Below are 24,505 nucleotides of genomic sequence, written 5' to 3'. Positions count from 1 at the left end.
GCATTCTCAGGTGAGTGAATTATTTCTTTCTAGCTTTTCTCCTCTTTTTTCTCTTTAACCAAGGAAGAAAGAATCAAAAATGTTCTTTCTAATCTTCGTTTTTTCTCATTTCCTACCTACTAACTTCATTTATTGTTGAAAGAGCACTATACATAATTAAAATTACTTTTTGAAAGGGTATTTTAAATGGTATTGAAGTGCTACTAAAGTTCTTTTAGCTACACAGTATAAACAAGTCAATATCCTCACCACATTTCAAAATAACCAATGAGAAAACATAAGGGAGAAAAGACACATCCTATGCACAATAGTATGGAAGAGCATAAAATATTTATAAGTAGCTTTAACAAGAAATGTGCATGACCTATATGAAGACAATTATATAATTTTATTGAATGAATAAAGAAGATGAATAATCATAATAAAAGTTAACATTTTTTTGTACTTTGTGCTAGGCTCTATTTCCCCGTGTCACCTTCTTATCTGTGAAGCACTGCTAGGCACTGCAGTAGCCAGAACATTCCTGAGCCTGACTCGGTTTCCTTAACTTCTCTGTGCTGCAGTTTCTCCACCTGAAAAACCAGGAGAGGTACAATGTGTATCTCATGCAATTGTTATAAGATTTAAATGTCACTGCAAATACTGTGCTCAGAATGGTCCCTGGCAAACAGCAAGCAATTGCTATATATTAGTTATTTTCACCACTTCTTACAACAGTCTCATGACATCAGTCCCATTATTATAATCAGTTGTTGTTGTTGTTTAGTTCCTAAGTCACGTCAGACTCTTTTGCAACGCTATGGACTGTAACCTGTCAGGCTTCTCTGTCTGTGGGATTTTCCAGGCAAGAATACTGGAGTTGCCATTTCTTCCTCCAGGGAATCTTCCTGATCCAGGGACTGAATGCACATCTCCCGTCTTCTCCTGCATGGGCAGGTGGATTCTTTATCACTGAGGACCCGGGAACTGATTATCAGGGAGGCAAGGAGCTTGTCTAATGTCATCCAGGAAGTAAATGACTGGGATTCCTATGCTGGCTTGTCCAATTTAAGAGCTAGAACTCTGCACTTATATGTTTGTGTTTCTAGATGAGAAGGCACTGGTATTTGTTTTGATATTTTGTAGAGTAATTCTAGAGTTCATCTGGTAAAAATTAACAGGTAGAGCATTTTAAAACTAGAGAAGCAATGGGATATTAGTCATAGATGATTGCATGAAAATTATAAATGGTTCTATGTTAAAATAAAAGGTACTTAGGGTGATGGACCTGTTCTCTATCTTCACTGTGGCAGTAAATACACAACAATGTGCTTAGTCGCTCAGTTGTGTCCGACTCTTTGCAACCTCATGGACTGTAGCCCCCCAGGTTCCTCTGTCCTTGGGGATCTTCCAGGCAAGAATACTGGAGTGGGCTGCCACACCCTCCTCCAGGGGATCTTCCCAACCCAGGGACTGAACCCAGGTCTCCTGCATTGCAGGAAGATTCTTTACCGTCTGAGACACCAGGGAAGCCCTTTCCAGCAATAATCCTAGCAAAAACTCTTAAACTTTACACTTACAAGGGGTGAATTTTATGTATGAAATTTTTTCTGCAATAAAACTTGGGAAAAGAAATTAACCATAGTTAAAAAGATAAGCAGTCAAGTAGTAGGTAAATTAGGGAAATTTACCTAAATAGAACAAAGACTTAATAAGCTTGGTATAGCACCAACCAAAGCTAGTCAATCATATAACCTATGATGCAGCAATTCCAGTCCTGTGTATAAATCCATAAGTGTGTGATTATATCTGCCAAAAGATATGTAAAGAATGTTTATAGCAGCCTTATTTGTAATAGTTCCAAACTGCAAACAACCCAAATTTCTGTCAACAATAGGATGAGTAAATGAATTGTGGTATATCCATACAGTAAAATAATAACACAGCAAAGAAAAAGAATAAATGATATATGCAACATGGATGAATCTCCCAAACACAATGGTGAATGAAAGAAGCCTGACATAAGAGTACATACAGGATGTTTCCATTTGTAAGACGTATAATACAGGGTAAACGTATCTATGATGACAGAGATTAGAATATTTGGGAGTGGTGACTACTGACTGGGAGAAGGTGTGGAGGAGTTCTGGGTGCTAAAATTATTCTACATCCTTATCCACCCAAATGTTCATAGTAGCACTATTTAAACAGCTAAGATATGGAAGAAATCTAAGTTTCTATCAACAGATGAATCAATAAAGAAGATGTGGAGTGTGTGTGTGTGATAAAATACTACTCAGACATAAAAAAGAAGGAAATTTTGCCATTTACAACAATATGGATGGACTTGGAGGGTATTAGCTTAGTGAAATAAATCATACAGAGAAAGATAAATATGTTATAAAATACATGGACTCTAAAAAAATAAAACTAATAAATATTAAAAAAAAAAACAAACTCACAGATAGTGGTTATCAGTGGAGAGAGGAAAGGGGGGAGAAGCAAGATAGGGATAGTGGTTTAAGAGACACAACCTACCGTGTTTAAAATAAATAAGCTATAAGGATATATTGTAGGGCACAGGGAATATAGTCTATATTTTATAATAATTGTAAATGAATTATAACCTTTAAAAATTGTGATTCACTGTGATTATCTTCTCCTCCCACCTTCAGTCTTTCCCAGCATCAGGGTCTTTTCCAGTGAGTCAGTTCTTCGCATCAGGTGGCCAAAATATTGGAGTTTCAGCTTCAACATCAGTCTGTCCAATGACTATTCAGGACTGATATGCTTTAGGATGGACTGGTTGGATCTCCTTGCAGTCCAAGGGGCTCTCAACAGTCTTCTCCAACCCCACAGTTCAAAAGCATCAATTCTTCGGCACTCAGTATTTTTTATAGTCCAACTCTCACATCCATACATAACCACTGGAAAAACCATAGCCTTGACTAGACAGACCTGTGTTGACAAAGTAATGTCTCTGCTTTTTACTATGCTGTCTAAGTTAGTCATAGCTTTTCTTCCAAGGAGCAAGTGCCTTTTAACTTTGTGGCTGCAGTCACCATCTGCAGTGATTCTGGAGCCCCCAAAAATAAAGTCTCTCACTGTTTCCATTGTTTCTCCCTCTATTTGCCATGAAGTAATGGGATCAGATGCCATGATCTTAGTTTTCTGAATGTTGAGTTTTAGGCAAAGTTTTTCACCCTTCTCTTTCAATTTCATCAAGAGGCTCTTCACCCTCTGCAATAAGGGTAGTGTCATCTGCATATCTGAGGTTATTGATATTTCTCCCAGAAATCTTGATTCCAGCTTGTGCTTCCTCCAGCCCAGCATTTTGCATGATGTACTCTGCATATAAGTTAAATAAGCAGGGTGACAATATACAGCCTTGACATACTCCTTTCCCAATTTGGAACAAGTTTGTTATTCCATGTACAGTTCTAACTGTTGCTTCCTGACCTGCATACAGATTTCTCAAGAGGCAGGTCAGGTGGTCTGTTATTTCCATCTCTTTAAGAATTTTGCACACTTTGTTGTGATCCACACAGTCAAACGCTTTGGCATAGTCAATAAAGCAGAAATAGACGTTTTTCTGGAACTCTTGTGCTTTTTCAATGATCCAGCAGAGGTTGGCAATTTGGTCTCTGGTTCCTCTGCCTTTACTAAGTACAGCTTGAGCATTTGGAAGTTCACGGTTCATGTACTGTTGAAGCCTAGCTTGAAGAATTTTGAGCATTACCTTACTAGTGTGTGAAATGAGTGCAATTGTGCAGTAGTTTAAGCATTCTTTGGCATTGCCTTTCTTTGGGAATTGTTGTACACCTGAAACATATATTATAAATCAACTATATCACACATGCACAAAAATGTTCTATATCGATCTGGGTGGTGGTTACATGGGTGTGTACATAAGTAAAAATTCATTGGACTGCACACTAAGATTTGTTTACTTGTCTGTATGTAAACTACACCTCAAAAAACAAAAGGATCTAATCTGAATTAATGAAATGGGCAAAGGACTTCAGATCACAAAAGAAGAAATCAACTGACTTAACTCTTATGCCTCATAAAGGCACATTCCATCTGAATAAGCATACAAATGCAAATGAAAGTTATTTTTAAGTTAAAATGCCTATAGCTGAGCAAGATAGGAAGTTATGAGGAAGATGCTAAGATTAAGGTTCACATGCAAATGATTATGAAGGAAGTTCTTAAATAAGAAAGCAGCCAGGGAGTGGAGGCCATAGAATAAGGCCCGAAACTCTGGTGTGTAAATGATATTGCATAGTTTATTCTGTCTCTAGGCAAGTGATCTGGGCTTTCATACTCCTCCTCCTCTATTATTCAGAAGTTGGCTACCTCTTGCCCTGGGGTGACAGGGAAGAACATCAACTTCCTCCCATCCCATTCCCCATTTCTGGCTCCCAGTGCATCCTGCCTAAGAGATTTTTGTAGCCCAAGGGCAGTTCTCCGTAAAAGGTCCAGAAGTTATGCTAAAGTTAATCTTGCAGAAGTTAGGGCAGGGGGTGGGGGTGGGTAGGGGAGTAGACAGATACAACAAGGCAATCCAAGGAATCTAGGTGGAGTGTTGATGGTATCTGCAACAATTATCTTGATGTGATGTTAGGGGTTTAATAGCCTGAGGTATCATCTAGCAGGAGATAGAAATGACCAATTATGACCAGTTGAGCAAGTAGATAAATACAGCCAGGAATGAATAAATCTTCTTTCTTCAAACTACTCTTTCCAATAAACTTCTTATATTTTTATATAAAACAGTTGCTTTATTGCCAAGATTAGCCAAAGGGAAATATAGGTGATTTATAGGCAAATAGGTGAGGAGTTGATTTGTTCAGGAAACTTCAGGTTCTATTGAAATCTTAGAATTTGAGAAGTCATGATTATGTGCCACTTGGGTTGTGAAACTGTGTGTTTGTTTTCTCTGGCAGGTCTATTTGGTCAGCCTCCACTCCTGTCCTACCTTGTACAGTCATACACAGCACCCCTCTTTCCTAGAATATGTTGCACTTTAAGATATTTTACCTTAATGACATCCTGTGAGGCAGCAGGGCCAATTGTTTCCCAAATGAGCAAAGTGAAGTTAGATCCTTTCTTTCTCAGATTTAGCAGCATATCACAGTCTCTCATGAGAGTTATGTAAACTGTTGCTTGGCATGCCTGGAGGTGGAGAGTGATCCCTGTTTTTTAAAAACCTCCCAAGGTGATCCTGAAGTATAGCCAGATGTGGGAGAACTGAGATTAAGTGACCTTCCCAGGTTCCTGAGGAATAAGAAAACACATTCAGGCCATTAATTTATTTCTTAATCATCCACCCACCTATTTACTGAGCATTTCAATTTATGACAAGCATTCTGCTAAATATTGCATCAGTGAAGACAGTTGTAATCCCCTTGGCCTCATAAGAGATCATGATCTGGGGAAGGGCTTAGAGTATAAGTATAGAGTATAAAGTGAGAGCAGTTGGGTATTGCAGCAGACAGTTCCCTGGATGCCATTCAGAGTTAGGCAGACAAAGCCTGCAATGAACATGGGAATGAGATAGACACTGAGCTAAGAATTCCAAATATGATAAACCTTATAAATTAGAGCTTTAGTGTATTTAGGGAATAATAATGTCAATCATCTTCACATATAGGTGTATCTCTGGTCATCTGGGGGCACTGGCTCTTTCCTGTGAAGATAATCAAAATTGCTAACTGGCTATATATTTATATCAAGTGCTCCCTTTCATTAAAATCTTACAGAAGCTACGGGTTGGCTGCTGCACAGAGGTGACCCTGACCACTTGATCTCAAATTCCACAAACCAGATTAAACTCCATATTGTGATTTTTTGTTTTTCAGTTAACTAAGCCAAAGACAGTCCTACAGAGAACTTGCCAAGAGTCCAAAGCGATCTACAATTCATCTCTTATTTCCCATCTTCTTCTAATGATTCAGTAGAGGACTAGAGGATGTTCTCAAAGATAAGACAGATAAACAAATGGCACTTGGTGAAGTTGAACCACAGATTTTAAGGTTTTAAGGTCTTTAAACAAGCACTCATCCATCTCACATGTATGGATGTGAGAGTTGAACCATAAAGAAGGCTGAGTGCCAAAGAATTGATGCTTTTGAACTTTGGTGTTAGAGAAGACTCTTGAGAGTCCCTTGGACTGCAAGGAGATCAAACCAGTCAATCCTAAAGGAAATCAGTCCTGAATATTCATTGGAAGGACTGACACTGAAGTTGAAGCCCCAGTACTTTGGCAACCTGATGTGACTCATTGGAAAAGACCCTGATGCTGGGAAAGACTGAAGGGAAAAGAAGAGGGTGGCATAGGATGAGATGGTTGGATGGCATCACCAACTCAATGGACATGAGTTTGATTAAACCAGGAGCTGGTGAAGGACAGGAAAGCCTGGCATGCTGCAGTCGATCAGGTCACAAAGAGTTGGATATGACTGAACGACTGAACAGCAACAGATAAGCATTCGCCCAAATCAAGTGTGGGCCATTTGTCTGAATCCTGTAGCAGAGAACATGGTGAGGGCAATGGAATGGAATTCCTCTTGCATGAAGACTGGAGAATAAATGCTTTCCTAGATCAGGGCAGCTCCATGGAAAGTCCAGGGAAGAGATGAGGGGACTTGACTCTGGCATGCTTTCCCTTACACAGCGGCTGATAAGACATAAATTTGCCCCATAGAGTTGAGCTCTCTTGGTGTTTAAAAACCTAACCTATTTCTGCAGTGTATTCTTAGCATACTTTTAGCAAGCCTCAAGATTATTTTAAAGAATGATTTAGTCTTCCTGGACCTTTGCTGTTCTGATTGTCAAACTGTCTTTTTTTTTCATGTTGAATTCATCAAATTCTTCGTGACAATCATGTCAATTTCTTTAAATTCTTCTCCTTTTTCTTCCTTTTTGGTATTATTTATGATCTCATTTGGGGTGTGTGGGGGGTGGTACTACCTGAGTTGGTTAAGATTTAGATTTCAAACTATTTCCCTAAAGACAGTATAACATCAACAAAGCAAGTAATTAAACTGAGTAGGTGCTGACTGTGGATGAAGCATATGCCAAGTTGTTAGCACAGCAAGTCATTAAGCAAAGTGACTACTAAACTCAGTAAAGGAAGATGTACCTTGGATAAGCTAACCTGGGATAATATGATAAAAGAGCTGACTGCATTAGGCAAACTTTCAACCAGAGAAAAGTTTCAAGACAAAAGATAATTTGGCACTAAACAACCTTTCAGAGTTGGAGAACTGGAGATCAGAAGATCTCAAAAGATCATCAGGTCCAAGCCCTATTCTTAAATATATGATTAACTGAACCCTCTGGGGTTGGTTGGATGGCATCACTGACTTGATGGACATGAGTTTGAGTAAGCTCCAGGAGTTGGTGATGGACAGGGAAGCCTGGCATGCTGCAGTCCATGGGCTCGCAAAGAGTTGGACATGACTGAGCAACTGAACTGAGTTGAACTGAAGTGGGCTCTACTCCTGTCAACTCTAGTTTTCAAAGTTAATCAGAATATACATGAAACTTACTTATTAAAAATGGCTAGTATTGTAAATGGTTCTTCCTTGCATCCAGATGAATGCTCTCCCTCATTTAAGATGTTTTCCTTGGTCAAATTTCTGACCTCTTGAAAGGAATTGCTCATCATATTTTTCATTAAAGGGATTAAACCTACAGACTCTAGAGTCAGGCTGCCTTGGGCCCACAGCTTCTCAGCCTCTTCCTTAACCTACCTGAGTTTCTTCATTGGTAAAATGAAAATGCTAACAATTAGCTACCTCAGAGAACTGCTATGAGGATTAAATGAAGTAATGTTTTTAAAGCTCTTGATTACTACTGGTATATGCAAAGCATTCAATAATGATGATAATTGTTACTAAATGCTTCTTATATTAAAAGATGGTAATTGAACCAATCCATTCGTCTTCTAAGCATTAAAAAATTCAGTTTCCCTTTGACAACTTCAAAATTGCCTCACTTTTTTTTCTGGACCATCAATCTGAGGCTATTTAACATCACGGTCGATGCCCCTATACCCTCAAAAAACTAAGAAATTTATTATATTGCATCATGTGTTTTTATAATGGTGACCTTGAATCTTTAAAGGAAATACCATATGATATTCAGCACTTTGAAATTCTTAATTTGAAGATGTCAAGCAAGATCCATATTACTTTTTCTTTTTAAACCAATCCTTAAAAGAATCAGCCACATTCTGAAAAAATAGTGATGAAAAATAATAGACATGCTCTTTGCTCTTATAGTGCTACAATCTGGCAGGAGAGACAGATGTTAATAAAGCTGTACTAAAGAATGAGGATGTAATTTATAAGCGAGATAAGTACTATAAAGACACGAAGCATGTTTCTGTGTGACTATATTAAATAGAAGCCTGACCTCACCAGGCTTCCCTGAGGAGGTTAACTCTAGAACCAAGACCAAAGCAGTCAGTCAGAGCCTGGAGCTAAGTGAAGGGGGCGGTGAGGCTGTTTGAAGCAGCTGTGGGAGGGAGTTGCTTTGCCTGAAGGGGCCTGTGGTGAGGGTGGGAGGTGGGTAGAGAATGGGAAGAAATGAGGATCAGAAAGAAAGGCAGTGTGATTGGGGTGCTGACAGCAAGGGGAGGAGTACCACTAGATAAGGCCAGAGGAGAGGCCAGGCCGGTTCCTGCAGGCCCTTACAGGCCTTGCTAAGGGTCATGTTCTTTTCTACAGACTAGTGGGAAGTCACTGAGGAGTCTAAGCAGGTTGTGTAGGACAAGATCTGACCTGCATTTTGCAAAGGTGACTATGACTGCAGTGTGGGAGATGGACAGGTAAGGGGGCTGTAATTGTTACAGGGAGATCAGTAAGGAGACAACAGGAGAAGTGTGAGTGAGATGCACTGGTGATTTGAATGGGTGTTTTCACAGGACAGATGGGAAGAAATGGACTCATGTTATAAATATTTAATAAGCAGGACTAGTTGATAGTTACCATGGTGGCTGAGGAGGAAAAAAGACTTAGAATGACTCCTATGTTTCTGACATGAGTAACTGAAAGAATGAGGTACCACTTACTAAGATGATGAACACTGTAAGAGAACCTCGTATGGGTGTTAGATTACTATGAATTTTGCCTTAGACATGTTGAATTTCATATAATTAGAAGATTTCCAATGAGCATGGAATTCAAACAAAAGATAGGGAGTCCTGATGGACATTGCATCCAACTATGTTTATCTAACATAGCTCTACGGTGACTGTGTTTTTGTTTGCTGGGTTTAGTATCTGTCTTTCTAGAGTAGTTAGAACAAATCTTGCAAATTTTTCTGTAACACTCTGATAATGGCTTAGGATCTGGGTCAGTCCAGTTAAAGATGTCAGATTGAACATAAACATGCAAACCCCTTCCTTCTTTTGCCCAGTTAAGAAAACAACAGAATGATTTTTTTTTTTTTAAACAAAACATAAATGCACAAGGACAAAGGGAATAGGATAGGAGACAATAGCAATAAAATTTAAAAAAACTAGGAAGCAGAGAAACAAGTACTAACTGAATTAGGACAGTCAAGAAAGCTGAATCTTAAACTTAATGATAACCAATCCAATTTATAATACAGAGTCCTAAAAAATGTGAGTAACAGATACTTTAGTGAGCGAGAATGACAGTGGGTTACACAGGGCTTTGGTGGAAAGTCTGTTTAAGAAGCTGGTGGATCAGATTCCTAATTCCCAACTCCTATTCCTTGAAGGCAAGAGACCAATTCTTCCTCATTCAGTATGGAGCTGAAGGCTTATTCCCATGCCAAGAGCTAACAGGGGTGCTCTAGACTGAGACCACCAGGAAAGGAAGAGGACTATTACACTGGAGACTGGGGAATTAAGTGTAAATAATTAAGTTGTGTGTTGACATTTCAACAATCTTCTTCCTCCACTTGGTTCCCAGAACACTGTTAGCCAGGCATATGTTTTCTTGGCAAAAGGCTGGAAGAATCCTCTGGGTAATCTAATCAGCCTAAGAGAAAAAATACTGACATGGTCCTGTATGTTGGCCTATGTTATATCATCCTGAAGTAAATTCAACGGAGAATCCCCTTTCACTTGCAGCACATCCTCTTTTCAGTTGCCTGCTCTTAAAATAATCACAGCCAGTGATCACCAGATATTTGAGGAATGCCTATTAATGCAAGCTACAGACCAAAACAAACAGAAGAAAGCAACTTAAAGGAAACAAATTCTGTCAATAGAAAATTTAGAAAACAAACTATCTTGTCTTTGGAGAGATAAGAGAAGATATGAAACAATAACAGGGTTGTCTATAAAAGGAACAGTTAATAAACTCAAAAGGAACTTAGATATTAAAAATATGACATTAGAAATGAGAAATTCAATATAAGGGCTAAAAGATAAAGTTAAGGCATTCTCCCAAGAAGTAGAAAAGAAGAAAAGACTAACATACAGATAGTAGGAGAGAAAAGTTGAAAATTAAGGAGCAGTATAGGAGATCCAACATCTAATTATAGGGTTACTAAAAGAACCCCATGGGAACTGAGCCAGAACTGTCTTTGAGTGTCTCCTGGGGAGGTACAGGTCAGCAGTGGACTGCCGCAGGGGCAGGGGTTCTGGCTGCAGCAGACCTGGGTGGCATAAGCCCTCTTGAGGGGGTCATCATCAACCCCACCAAAGAGCTGCCAGAACGTACACAGGGCAGGGGAAGTGCCTCTTAGAGGGCACAAACAAAAGCTTATGTGCACCAGGACGCAGGAGAAAGGAGCAGTGATCCCACAAGAGACTAACCCAGACTTGCCCGTGATGTCCAGGAGTCTCCAGCAGAGGCGTGGGTCAGCAGTGGCCCACTGCAGCTTAGGGCACACTGCATACAGCAGGGCATGAATGGGACCTTCTGAAGGAGGTCCCCATTATCTCCATCACCTACACTATAGTTTGGCCTCAGGTCAAACAACAGGGAGGGAACACAGCCCCGCCCATCAACAGAAAATTGGATTAAAGACTTACTGAGCATGGCCCCATCCATCAGAACAAGACCATTTCCCCCTCAGTCACTCTCTGCCATCAGGAAGCTTCTATGCACCTCTTATCCTTCTCCATCAGAGGGCAGACAGAATGAAAATCACAATCATGGAAAACTGACAAATTTGATCACATGGATCACAGCCTTGTCTAACTCAATGAAACTATGAGCCATGCAGTGTAGGGCCACCTAAGATGGATGGGTCATGGTGTAGAGTTCTGACAAAACATGGTCCACTGCAGAAGGGAATGGCAAACCACTTCAGTATTCTTGCCTTGAGAACCCCATGAACAGTATGATAAGGCAAAAAGATAGGACACTGAAAGATGAACTCCCCAGGTCGATAGGTGACCAATATGCTACTGGAGATCAGTGGAGAAATAACTCCAGAAAGAATGAGGAGATGGCGTCAAAGCAAAAACAGTACCCAGTTGTGGATGTGACTGGTGATGGAAGTAAAGTCTGATGTTGTAAAGAGCAATACTGCATAGGAATCTGGAATGTTAGGTCCATGAATCAAGGCAAATTAGAAGTGGTCAAACAGGAGATGGCAAGAGTGAACATCGACAGTTTAGGAATCAGTGAACTGAAATGGACTAGAATGGGTGACTTTAGCTCAGATAACCATTATATCTACAACTGTGGGCAAGAAACCCTTAGAAGAAATGGAGTAGCCCTCATAGTCAACAAAACAGTTGAAATGCAGTACTTGGATGCAATCTCAAAAACAACAGAATGATCTCTGTTCATTTCCAAGGCAAACCATTCAATATTACAGTAATCAAAGTCTATGCCCCAAATAGTAATGCAGAAGAAGCTGAAGTTGAACAGTCCTATGAAGACCTATAAGACCTTCTAGAACTAAAAGATGTTCTTTTCATGATAGGGGACTTGAATCCAAAAGTAGAAAGTCCAGAGATACCTGAAGTAACAGGCAAATTTGGCCTTGGAGTACAAAACAAAGGAGGTGAAAGACTAACAGAGTTGTGCAAAGAGAACGCACTGGTCATAGCAAACATCCTCTTCCAACAACACAAGAGAAGACTCTAAACATGAACATCACCAGATGGTCAATACCAAATCAGATTGATTATATTCTTTGCATCCAAAGATGGAGAAGCTCTATACAGTCAGCAAAAACAAGACCAGGAGCTTACTATGGCTCAGATCATGAACTCCTTATTGCCAAATTCAGACTGAAATTGAAGAAAGTGGAGAAAACCACTAGACCATTCAGGTATGACCTAAATCAAATCCCTTATGACTATACAGTGGAAGTGAGAAATAGATTCAAGGGACTAGATCTGATAGACAGGGTGCCTGATGAACTATGGATGGAGGTTCATGACATTGTACAGGAGGCAGTGATCAAAACCATCCCCAAGAAAAAGAAAGGCAAAAAGGCAAAGTGGTTGTCTGAGGAGGCCTTACAACTAGCTGAGAAAAGAAAAGATGTAAAAGGCAAAGGAGAAAAGGAAAGATATACCCATTTGAATGCAAAATTCCAAAGAATAGTAATGAGAGATAAGAAAGCCTTCCTTAGTTATCAATGCAAATAAATAGAGGAAAACAATAGAATAGTAAAGACTAGAGATCTCTTCAAGAAAATTAAAGATACATCTCATGCAAAGATGGGCTCAATAAAGGACAGAAATGGTATGGACCTCACAGAAGCAGAGGATATTAAGAAGAGATGGCAAGAATACACAGAAGAATTATACAAAAAAGATCTTCATGACTCAGACAACCATGATGGTTTGATCACTCACCTAGAGCTAGACATCGTGGAATGCAAAGTCAAGTGGGCCTTAGGAAGTGTCACCATGAACAAAGTTGGTGGAGCTGGTGGAATTCCAGTGGAGCTATTTCAAATCCTAAAAGATGGTGCTATTAAAGTGCTTCACTCAATATGCCAGCAAATTTGAAATACTCAGCAGTGGCCACAGGACTGGAAAAGGTCAATTTTCATTCCAGTCCCAAAGAAAGGCAATGCCAAAGAATGCTCAAACTACTGCGAAATTGCACTCATCTCACATGGTAGCAAAGTAATGCTCAAAATTCTCTAAGCCAGGCTTCAGTTTCAGTATGTGAACTGTGAACTTCCAGGTGTTCAGCTGGATTTAGAACAGGCAAAGAAACCAGAGGTCAAATTGCCAACATCCGCTGAATCATCGAAAAAGCACAGGAGTTCCAGAAAAACATCTACTTCTGTTTTATTGAGTATGCCAAAGCCTTTGACTGTGTGGATCACAACAAACTGTGCAAAATTCTTAAAGAGATGGAAATACTAAACTACCTGACCTACCTTCTGAGAAATCTGTATGCAGGCCAAGAAGTAACAGTTGGAACTGGACATGGAACAACAGACTAGTTCCAAATCGGGAAAGGAGTATGTCAAGGCTGTATGTTGTCACCTTGTTTATTTAACTTATATGCAGAGTACATCATGCAAAATGCTGGACTGGATGAAGCACAAACTGGAATCAAGATTGTCAGGAGAAATATCAATAACCTCAGATATGCAGATGACACCACCTTTATGACAGAAAGCAAAGAGGAACTAAAGAGCCTCTTGATGAAGGTGAAAGAGAGTGAAAAAGTTGGCTCTAAACTCAGCATTCAGAAAACTAATTTATGGCATCTGGTCCCATCACTTCATGGCAAATAGATGGGGAAACAATGGAAACAGTGACAGACTTTATTTTTGGGGGCTCCAAAATACTGCAAATGGTGACTACAGCTATGAAAGTAAAAGATTCTTGCTCCTTGGAAGAAAAGCTATGACCAACTAGACAGCATATTAAAAAGCAGAATCGTTACTTTGCCAACAAAGGTCCGTCAATCAAAGCTGTGGTTTTTCTAGTAGTCACGTATGGATGTGAGAGTTGGAGTATAAAGAGAACTGAGCGCTGAAGAATTGATGCTTTTGACCTGTGGTGGTGAAGAAGACTCTTGAGAGTCCCTTGGATTGCAAAGAGATCCAACCAGTCCATCCTAAAAGAAATCAGTCCTGAATATTCATTTGAAGGACTGGTGTTGAAGCTGAAACTCCAATACTTTGGCCACCTGATGCAAAGAACTGAATCATTTGAAAAGACCCTGATGCTGGGAAAGATTGAAGGTAGGAGGAGAAGGGGATGACAGAAGATGAGATGGTTGGGTGGCATCACCGACTTGATGGACCTGAGTTTGAGTTAGTTCCGGGAGTTGGTGATGGACAGGGTAGCCTGGTGAGCTGCAGTCCATGGGGTTGCAAAGAGTCGGATACAACTGAGCAACAAAACTGAACTGGAAAGAACAGAGGAGAGTAAATCATAACAAAAATATTAATGGAAATATCCTGCAATCCCATTTTCCAAGGTGAAGAGCCCACCAACTATCCATAACAATGGGTAAAAAAGATGCCCACCTGAAAATATCATGATAATTTTCATTGACATAAGATAGCACCTATAATAGTGTCTAGCACATAGTAGGAACACAATAAATTTGTACCAAGGAATAAACAAAAAATCCAAAACAAGAGGGGCAAGGACATCTAACAAAGCATATTAGATGTAATGAAAATCACTGTATGACTGTCTTAAGTCTGTTCAGGCCACCAAACAAAATACAACAGACTAGGTGGTTTGTAAATTACAGAAATTTATATCTCACTGTTCTGGAGGCTGGAAAGTCCATGGATGAAGGCACTGGGAAATTTGATATCTAGTGAGTGTCCACTTCCTGGTTCATAGATGATGCCTTATTGCTCTAACCTTACATGCCAGAAGGGCTTCCCTGATAGTTCAGTTGGTAAAGAATCTGCCTGCAATGCAGGAGACCCAGGTTCAATTCCTGGGTTGGGAAGATCTGCTGGAGAAGGGATAGGCCACCCACTCCAGTATTCTTGGGCTTCCCTTGCAGCTCAGCTCGTAAAGAATCTGCCTGCAATGTGGGAGACCTGGTTTTGATCCCTGGGTAGGAAAGATCCCCTGGAGAAGGGAAAGGCTATCCACTCCAATATTCTGGAGAATTCCATGGGCTGTATAGTACATGAGGTGGCAAAGAGTCAGACATGACTGAGCGACTTTCAGTTTCACTTTACATGGCAGAAGGGGCAAGGAAATCTCTCTGGGTTCTCTTTTATAAGGACACTAATTCCAGTCATGAGGGCTCTACCCTCAAGTCCTAACCACCGTGGAATGGGCCTAATTCCAAATATTATCACATTGGGAATTAAATTTCAGCAAATGAATTTTGGAGAGCCACATTCAGGCCACAGCAGACTACACAGAATGGGCAGAGGGGAAGAGAGCTCACGATGGGAGTGGGGGATGTGGAAGACAGGGGACTAAATCCTCATTTTCTAGGGTGGAATGACAATAAAGAATGTCTAAAATGTAAAACCCACAAAGTAAGAATTCAAATATGTTATTTAGTGATACGGAGGCAAATTCCTTAAGAATCAGCTGTTTAGGTAGGGAATGACTCTAGACTGTGAGAAATAGGATAGGGAGATAAAGACCAGAGACTGTTGTTTTCAAATAAACCTCAAAGAACTCTGATTTTTAAAATTATGTGTATGTATAACTTTAGTAAAAATAAAATATGAATTAAACAAATCAGACCCTCGAAGTGCCCAAGGGTCCAATTCCTAACACATTAATTGCATGATGTTGGATAGGTTACTTAATTTCCTTGCCTGTCAGTTTCTTCCTGTGAAGAACGGGAATGGCAGTGGTCGCTGTTCTGTGGGGCAACTGAGCCGATCGAGTGAAGTAGCGTGTACAGAGCCTCACCCAGCACCACCCTGGTGCACACTCTTCATCTGGAGCCTCCTTTCACTTTACATCTTGCCAATCACTTTATTTTATTCACTCAGGTTTTCCTTGGATTATCATGTTACCATCACATTTCAGATCAGATTGGCTTCCCAGATGTTAAACCCACTTTATTTTGCTTGGAATTCTGAGTGCTCTCAAATACATTGAATGATTATACCAGTATCTCGCTAAGTGCCAAAAGTATATACAGCGTGATTACATGTACATGAGAAATTCTTCCATAACATCTGGCATGCATTTACCATGAGTCATGAGTAATCCATATTTTCTCCTTTATTGTCTTTTTTTCCCCCCAGTAAAATGGACACATTCCCCCTCTATAAAATCAGGGGGAAAATAGACATTTTAAAAACAACTCTTCTGTGATAAATTTATAATTTCATGTATCTTTCTCATCTATTGTGTGTGAATTTTACTAGTTTGACTCTGTAAGAGCCAAATTATTCCCAAGTTCCTGGGGGCACCTCATTGTTCCTACCCACCAAAGCAATAGTCACAGTCTGTTTGGGGCATAAGTTACTCCACTGTGCCAATACAGAAATTGAGGTTCTCTAGCTTGTTTGAAAATCACCACCAGAAAGGGGCAGGGTGAAGACTCAAGTTCATGTTTTCTCGTTCTAAGCTAAGTATTCTTTCTGCCATAGGAACTGAGTGCCCATCAATAAATGACTTAATCTCTCTGGTCTCAAATTCATGACATGAAGGTATAAAGTAGATAACCTATAAGTTTCTACTAGCCCTAACATTCCATGAATTACTGAGGTATTTCAGTAGATTCTGACTCATAAGAGTTATCCTGTATCATTAACCATATTTATTTCTTCCATATAGAGGCTGTGGTTTCCACCAAGTGCCAAAATCTGTATGATTGTGGAGTCCAAGTTACTTACGTGCAATTTTCAATTCCTGTCTTATTCATAAATACCAAGGCAGAAAACAGCTTTGGGTTTTATTTTCACATTCACAATCAGTTGGGAATTTTATCAAGGCTGAGCAAGAGATTTGGAAACTCATAATGCATTTCCCAAGAACCTGCAAGGGTTGTGAAATTCACAGGGCTCTAGTCTTCCTGAAAGAGTAGGAGCTGACTGGACAAGACAGCTCATTTCCAGTAATGTTCCTGGGTAATTCTCTGGAAATAATGGAGAGGGCATGGTAATTGCTGCCCAGTTTTCTGCTTTCTGCTAGGGCTTGTAAGCAGTGGAACACCCACAGGCTTTTCTTCTCCCTCTGCCCCAGACTTTCACTCAGCAAGCTCCACTTGGAGCTAGGAGAGGTCATAAATGATACAGCCCAGCCCAGTCCCCTGTGGGAACTCAAAGGTGCAAAAACCAAGTTAATGCCATTGACAGTTTCAAACTGGATACAGATCAAAGAGAGTGAGATTGCTTTTTGTTTAACTCTTGGCTAAACTGTGTGTAATTAACTGTTTGACCCACTTTTTTAGGCATTTCACTTCACTTGCCCACCCCTTACAACAATTAGTCAGGAGTCTTCCTTAGTCTGAGTGGTTTTAGGCCTTGATAAATTATACCTCTGTGAAAGATAGCCATCAGTCTATGCTTAAAGACCCATGATTAACTGTCAATAAAATTCTTTTGAAAAAGGAATTGCTATGAAACATCTTTTTAGAGCTGATTGGGAATAAAGGCATAGTACTAAACACCCTTCATAAGAATCCATAAGCAACTAAAGATGGTCTGATGCATTCATTAGAAATTACTCATCCTTGCACATGTCAATACTCAATGAACCACTAAGTAAAGTTAATTATTATAACAATGCAGAGTCAAAAAATCTATCCTGGCCTTTGCTTTTCCCATGCCTCGTAAGCAGGGAGGAGGGTTGGGGCATAAAATTGGGAGAGGAGTGATGGTGGTGATTACACTCCAGAGACTACTCTGAGCAAACTGAACTTTTACTGCATGTCACTGCTTCCTTGTCAGTGGCAGTCTATCCCCACCTGATAATGCATCCATAGGGCTCCCCATTAAAATGGTGTCCTGTAAAGAATATGATAACATCAAGCACAATGATTTATAAAACCTGGTTCCATTTACAGTGTTCCTTCTTTCAGAGAGCTTTCCTGGTGGCTCAGATGGTAATGAATCTGCCTGCAATGCAGGAGACTTAGGTTTGATCCCTGGGTTAGGAAGATCCCCTGCAGAAGGGCATGGCGACCCACTCAGTATTCTTGCCTGGGAAATCTCATGGACAGAGTTTGAACAAGCTCTGGGAGTTGGTGATGAACAAGGAAGCCTGGCGTGCTGCAGTCCACACTAATGAGTGACTGAACTGAACTGAACTCAAAAACAAGAATGCTGTAAAGCTCTTAGCATAGTAGTAGGCACATAGTGAATGCTCAATAAATGTTTTCATTCAATTGTTCGGTCGTATCTGACTCTTTGCAATACCGTGTACTTCAGCATGCTAGGCTTCCCTGTCCATCACCAACTCCTGGAGCTTGCTCAAACTCATGTCCATTGAGTCAGTGATGCCATCCGACTATCTTATCCTCTGTCATCCCCTTCTCCTCCTGCCTTTAATCTTTCCTAGCATCAGGGTCTTTTCCAATGACTCAACTCTTCACATCAGGTGGCCAAAGTATTGGAGTTTCAGCTTCAGCATTAGTTCTTCCAATGAATATTCAGGGATGTTTTCCTTTAGGATGGACTGGTTTGATCTCATTAAAGTCCAAGGGACTCTCAAGAGTCTTCTCTAACATCACAGTTCAAAAGCATCAGTTCTTCAGCACTCAGCCTTCTTTATAGTCCAACTCTCACATCCATACATGACTACTGGTAGAACCATAGCTTTGACCTATATGGATCTTTGTTGGCAAAGTGATGTCTCTTTTTAATATGCTATCTAGGTTGGTCATAGCTTTTCTTCCAAGGAACAAGCATCTTTTAATTTCATGGCTGCAGTCATTGTCCACAGTGATTTTGGAGCCCAAAAAAATAAAGTCTGTCACTGTTTCCATTGTTTCCTCATCTATTTGCCATGAAGTGATGGGACCGGATGCCATTATCTTTCTTTTTTGAATGTTGCGTTTTAGGCCAGAGTTTTCACTCTTTCACTTTCATCAAGAGGCTATTTAGTTTCTCTTTGCTTTCTGCCCTAAGAGTAGTGTCACCTGCATATCTGAGGTTATTAATGTTTCTCCTGGCAATCTTGATTCTGGCTTGTGCTTTATCTAGCCTGGCATTTTGCATGATGTACTCTGCATATAAGCTAAATAAATAGGGTGACAATATTCAGCCTTGACATACACCTTGTCCAATTTGGAACCAGTCTGTTGTTCCACATCCCATTCTAACTGTTGCTTCTTGGCCTGCATACAGGTTTCTCAGGAGGCATGTAAGGTGGTGTGGTCTTCCCATCTCTTTAAGAATTTCAGTTTGTGTGAAAAATTAGCAAATGTTAGCTTATGGATCTTATCACTTAGCTCCTGAGGGTACCGCTGATAAGAAGGTGGTATGGTGAAGTGAGTGAAGTCGCTCAGTCATGTCTGACTCTTTGCGACCCCGTGGACTGTAGCCTACCAGGCTCCTCCATCCATGGGATTCTCCAGGCAAGAATACTGGAGTGGGTTGCCATTTCCTTCTCCAGGGGATCTTCCCGACCCAGGGGTCAAACCCAGGTCTCCTGCATTGCAGGCAGAAGTTTTAACCTCTGAGCCACCAGAGAAGCCTGAAGAAGGTGGCATAATCCACTTTAAATAAACTGCTTGGGACTTGCTCAGAGTCTATAGGCTTCTGGGCTGGTAACTAGAAAGCAATGCATTTAATTTTCTTGACCCTTGATAATGGATTCCTTATGATCCAGAGGCTTATAAGTTTATAAACACTGACAAGAAAACCTTTCAAAGTTTTGGACATATACACACTTCCCCAGAAGGGCCACAAACCAAGAGACTTTGCTGAGATGTCAACTTGAACTGAAAGGAGTTTTCTGAGGCCAGTAAATAAGCTGCTATGCTGATGAACAAGGCCAGAAAACTGCCTGGCATGTGTGTCTCAACTTTCTGGTATTGTTCTCAACTCATTTCACAGGCAGTCAATGGTGTTATTATTTTGTGTGTCTCCCAATTGCTAGTTCTGGCAATGCAAGTGAAATTTTAAGAAAATGATTGTTCTTAGCCAGGCAGCAGAGTTTTGGTGTAGATGAGTATGTAGAATGTATAATTTGGAAGCAATTTCAGTCTATGACAGACATGAATGAGTCTTTTATACCAACAAACAAGAGATTAAAGTGTTTTAGTGAGTAATCCCAGTGCAAAAATAGTTTATCAGGTGAAAATAAAATGTTGGTGAAATGAAAAGGCAGTAATTTATTCAATAGATATCTTCCCAAAATGACATACATCTCAGCTTACACATTACGGCATTGTTTGTAATATCTAAAAATTGGAAAAAAAAAATAACTCAAATATCCATCTGACTCTGCAATCCCGTGAACTGTAGCCCACCAGGCTCCTCTGTCCATGAAATTCTCCAGGCAAGAATACTGGAGTGGGTAGCCATTCCCTTCTCCAGGGAATCTTCCCGACCTAGGGATTGAACGTGGGTCTTCTGCATTGCAGGCAAATTCTTTATCACCTGAGCCACCAGGAAAGCCCATCAAATATACATCAACACGGGATTTATCAAATAAATTATAGTACATTCATCAGAGGAATATCATTAAGACCTGTAAAAGAAAAGCAAGCTATGTATCAGATAAAAAGATCACTAAGCCATATTATAAAGGAAAAAAAGCAAGGGGCAGAATATTGTTAAAAAAGAGATGGAGAGAAAGAGTATATATACATACTTACTTACAAAGGCACATGTTACTTCTGTAATCACAGAGAAGACACCGCTGACTTTGGCAATGGAGGGGGAATAGGAAACTGGGTGACTGGGGACAGAGATAGGAAAGACATCTCACTAGAGACAATTGACCTTAACATTTCTTAATCATGTGAGCATGTTATTGTCTCAAAAATAAACTAGATTAAATTTTTTATTAAAGATGGAATTAAAGAAAAGGCAGTAATTTGTAGGATGTGATTTTGTGTATAGGAAATGACATGTCTACCTGAGGAACAGGCAGAAGTCAAAAACATATATGAAGTTTTTCTGTTTTTCTCAATTTTGTAAATTTCAAAAGTTTTTAGAAATACCCCTTAGAAATGTCAAGCAATGACACCGAACTTATATGATGAACATTTTGGTCATTTATGATCAGTTAAATCTGTGCGTGTCAAATGAGAGAGTAAAAGTGACAAACCAGTATGCTTAATTAGGATTCTATTTTTTTATGCTATATCTTAGCAGAACCTCCATTACAAAATCATGTTTATTACACATGATGGTCTGTCAACATCCATTTGATTCCACCTTTAAGATTAGTTGTCCTATTGTTGGATGGTCAGTGGTGGCCAAGATTAGTATAAAATAATCGCCAGGGACTTCCTTGATGGTTCAGTGGTTAAGACTCTTTGCTCTCAACGCAGGGGGGACAGGTTCAATCCTAGGTTGAGGAACTAAGATCCTTCCTGACATGGCCAAAAAACAAAACAAAACAGAAAACAATCACTGTAATGCCATTTTCCTTACAAATATTTAATTGGTTCAGGAATGGGCAGCCTAAACCAAACCTGAAAAGTTTTTCTGTATGTATTAGTTTTCTATTTCAATTCTACTAATTTATTGGTAAGGTTATATTTTTATAGCAATGATATTATTTAATGCTTTTCTTCATACATGTTTTCAGCTATCATGTTACCTAGACAATAGTCTTTGTAATGAAATTCCTTGATGGACAATAGGCCAGGGCAAGAAGAATTGACTCATTTTATGAAACGCTTCCTCCAGGATGGGGACGAGACCACAGATTCCCCAGCACCTCCCTAGCAGTACAGCTTTCCAAGCGTCTGACGTTGAACCTCACTCCCTGACACAGCACTGGATATTGATTGACAAAGGTTCTATTCCAGAGGTTGCTACGGTTTTTCTATAAAAGGTCAGAGAGTAAATATTTTGGGTTCTGAGTGGTCTCTATCACAACTACTCAACTCTGCCCTTGCTTAGAAGCAGCCTTTGGCAATGGGTGTGGCACTATTCCAGTAAATCTTCATTTACTAAAACAAGTTTGAGGTCATAGTTTGCTGACCTCTGTTCTATTTTTTTTTTTTAATTCAATTTTTAAGCAGAAAATTTCATTTGGGGGATGATATCCAGCATAGGCTACATTTAATTAGAGCTATTTATATCTTGTGATCTGATAACCTGGCCTCCTATATATTGGAGGCACAAACAGAGACACAAACTCTGGAGTCAGAGAAACTAGGTTGAAGTTTCAGCTCTGCTCTGCAGTGGTTATGTGGCCTTGGGGTTTCTCTCTCCTAGCTTTATTTCCCATCTGCGGAATGTGGATCAGGGTCCTACTTTAGACGGGTGTGTAATGATTAAATGAAAGTGTATGTTAACTACCTGACACAAAGAAAATGATCAAAACATTTTAGTTTCCTCTCCACCCCCACAAAAACACATGCAAATTGGGAAATACCCGACCTTATTCACACATATTTTGCAAACCCTCTCTTGGATGGCTAATGTTGGAAATTAAAAATTAAATCTAATTACCTTTAATTTCAGATTATGCTATTTTTAAAAATCTGTTTTCAGTTTCTGGGAATCCTTTTTTTTTTTTTTTTTTTTTTTTTTTAGCTCTTGCAAACTCCTGCATGTTAGCAGCTGGCCAGGACATGTCATCAAAGCATTCAAGCAAAGGCCTTAATTCTGATAATTCTGATTAACTCTCCAGGGAAATAAAGAAAAGCTATAAAAACATACGACTGGATTTTAAAAGCCCAATACTCAAAAGAGATTTTGTGAAAAGAGTAACAGTTTAGATTCTATTTGATGTTTGCTATGACCATGACTCAGCTTTTTGAACTGATTTTATTGTAAAACTTCTTAGGGAAATTACTCTCAGTGCCATAAGTGGTGGATTTTAAAAGCTTGAAATTATTCCCCTTTGATACTTAATACTACTTTAAATTACCCCCTTCAATAAGTTTAATTTAAAAATATACATACATATATGAGGCACTAGTAATAGGAAGTGCTTTCATAGCAGGAGAGTGATTCTGTGTGTTTATTTACTTGTGTAAACATACTATTTCCACAACATTGAGTACATTTATCGCATGCTTTTTAAGTTGGGAAATATTTAAGTCCTCCCATAATTAAAAAAAAAAACTTCAAAGCTTCCTCACTAAGGAAATGATGTGAATCAATGTTAATATGGCTATTTAACATCAATAAAACAATAACATCTTCAAAAAAATAATGTACCACAAAGGCAATATAACTTTGGAAAGTAATAAAACATCCCAATAGATATTTATTATTTCAAGCATGAGAACCGAGAATTGAGTGTCTTGGTCAAGGAGTCTTGTCCATTACTTCCAGAATCAGAGTTCTTCAATAAGTGACTCAATACATCTGTTTCTTGGTTCATTCATTCTTTCATTTACCAAATACACATTTATTTTAAAAATTACCATTTGTGAAGCACTATGCTAGGTTGTTATCAGTCTCTAAGTTGTGTCCAACTCTTTGGGACCCCGTGGACTGCACACGCCAGGCTTCCCTGTCCTTCACCATCTCCCAGAGTTTGCTCAAATTCATGTCCATGGAGTCAGTGACACCATTCAACCATCTCATCCTCTGTCACCCCATTCTCCTGCCTTCAGTCTTTCCCAGGATCAGGATCTTTTCCAATGAGTTGGCTTTTCGCATCAGGTGGCCAAAGTACTAGGTACTAGGAACTTAATTCATTTCAGAGATAGATGCATAATGAGTTAATTACAGGATGTTTTACAAGTGTTACTGCAGAAACATAAAGCTGTAGCTAAAAGAAGAGTGCAAAGGGGAGAATTCTTTTAAAAGATGGCAGACGAGGATTTGGGTAGAGAAGTGGTCAGAGACACTTCATAGAGGATATGAACAGCATCCAGGCTAGGTATTTTCTGAGGATGAAAAAATAGGAATTCTAGACAGAGTGAAGTACATGATCAAAATTTTAAGAGGATAAAAGTGTACTTAGCACCTTTATTAAAAACTATTAATATAGTTGTAATTTAATAAAAGTGGAACATAGTTTCATGGTGGTATGGCGTGGCTAATGCTATATTACAAATCTGAGTCCTTTAACCTGTTGGCCAATGATCCCTTGATCACTATATTGATTTTCTCTCTAACATCTGTCCTTTGAATGGCTGAAAAAGCAGTTGTATTAATGAGGCACTTTCAGGTTATGAGGAGCATAGACATGACGCTAATCTTGGGTAATGGGCATTTACTATATGAGGAGCCTGGCAGGCCATGGTCCGTAGGGTCACCCAGAGTCGAACACGACTAAGCACACATGCATGCACAAGAGGAAACTAGGAAGCAAATATATGGGAGGTCATTTTTGATGAAACAGTTAGGCCTCATGAAGAGCACTGTTCATTGGTCTCCAGGATCACCTTGTAATTCCCATTTCCACAAAGAAATACAGGGGTGATCATCATGTAAGGGTGCTTATTCCTCCTGCACAAGATGCCCTTCCATTCATTTGATTTGACTTCTTTGTTCTCTGCTTCTTCCTCCTGCTGTTGTTTCTGCC

General features: G+C 39.6%; 1 long non-coding RNA gene across 2 annotated transcripts in view; it reads right to left on the bottom strand.

The window, feature by feature from the left end:
* Positions 1-369: 369 nt before the first annotated feature.
* Positions 370-24,505, bottom strand: part of LOC136163269 (uncharacterized) — a 43,682-nt gene continuing 19,546 nt past the window's right edge. For both annotated transcript variants that reach the window (XR_010662205.1, XR_010662204.1), the window contains 2 exons: positions 5,023-5,259; positions 370-572 (listed from right to left, as the gene is read on the bottom strand). This is a non-coding gene — a long non-coding RNA (uncharacterized lncRNA). The remainder of the gene's footprint in view (positions 573-5,022; positions 5,260-24,505) is intronic.

This window comes from Muntiacus reevesi, chromosome 3 (genome assembly GCF_963930625.1).
Source record: "Muntiacus reevesi chromosome 3, mMunRee1.1, whole genome shotgun sequence".
Lineage (NCBI taxonomy): Eukaryota > Metazoa > Chordata > Mammalia > Artiodactyla > Cervidae > Muntiacus > Muntiacus reevesi.
Note: the sequence above shows the minus strand (reverse complement) of the source record. Positions and strands in the feature narration are given on the sequence as shown.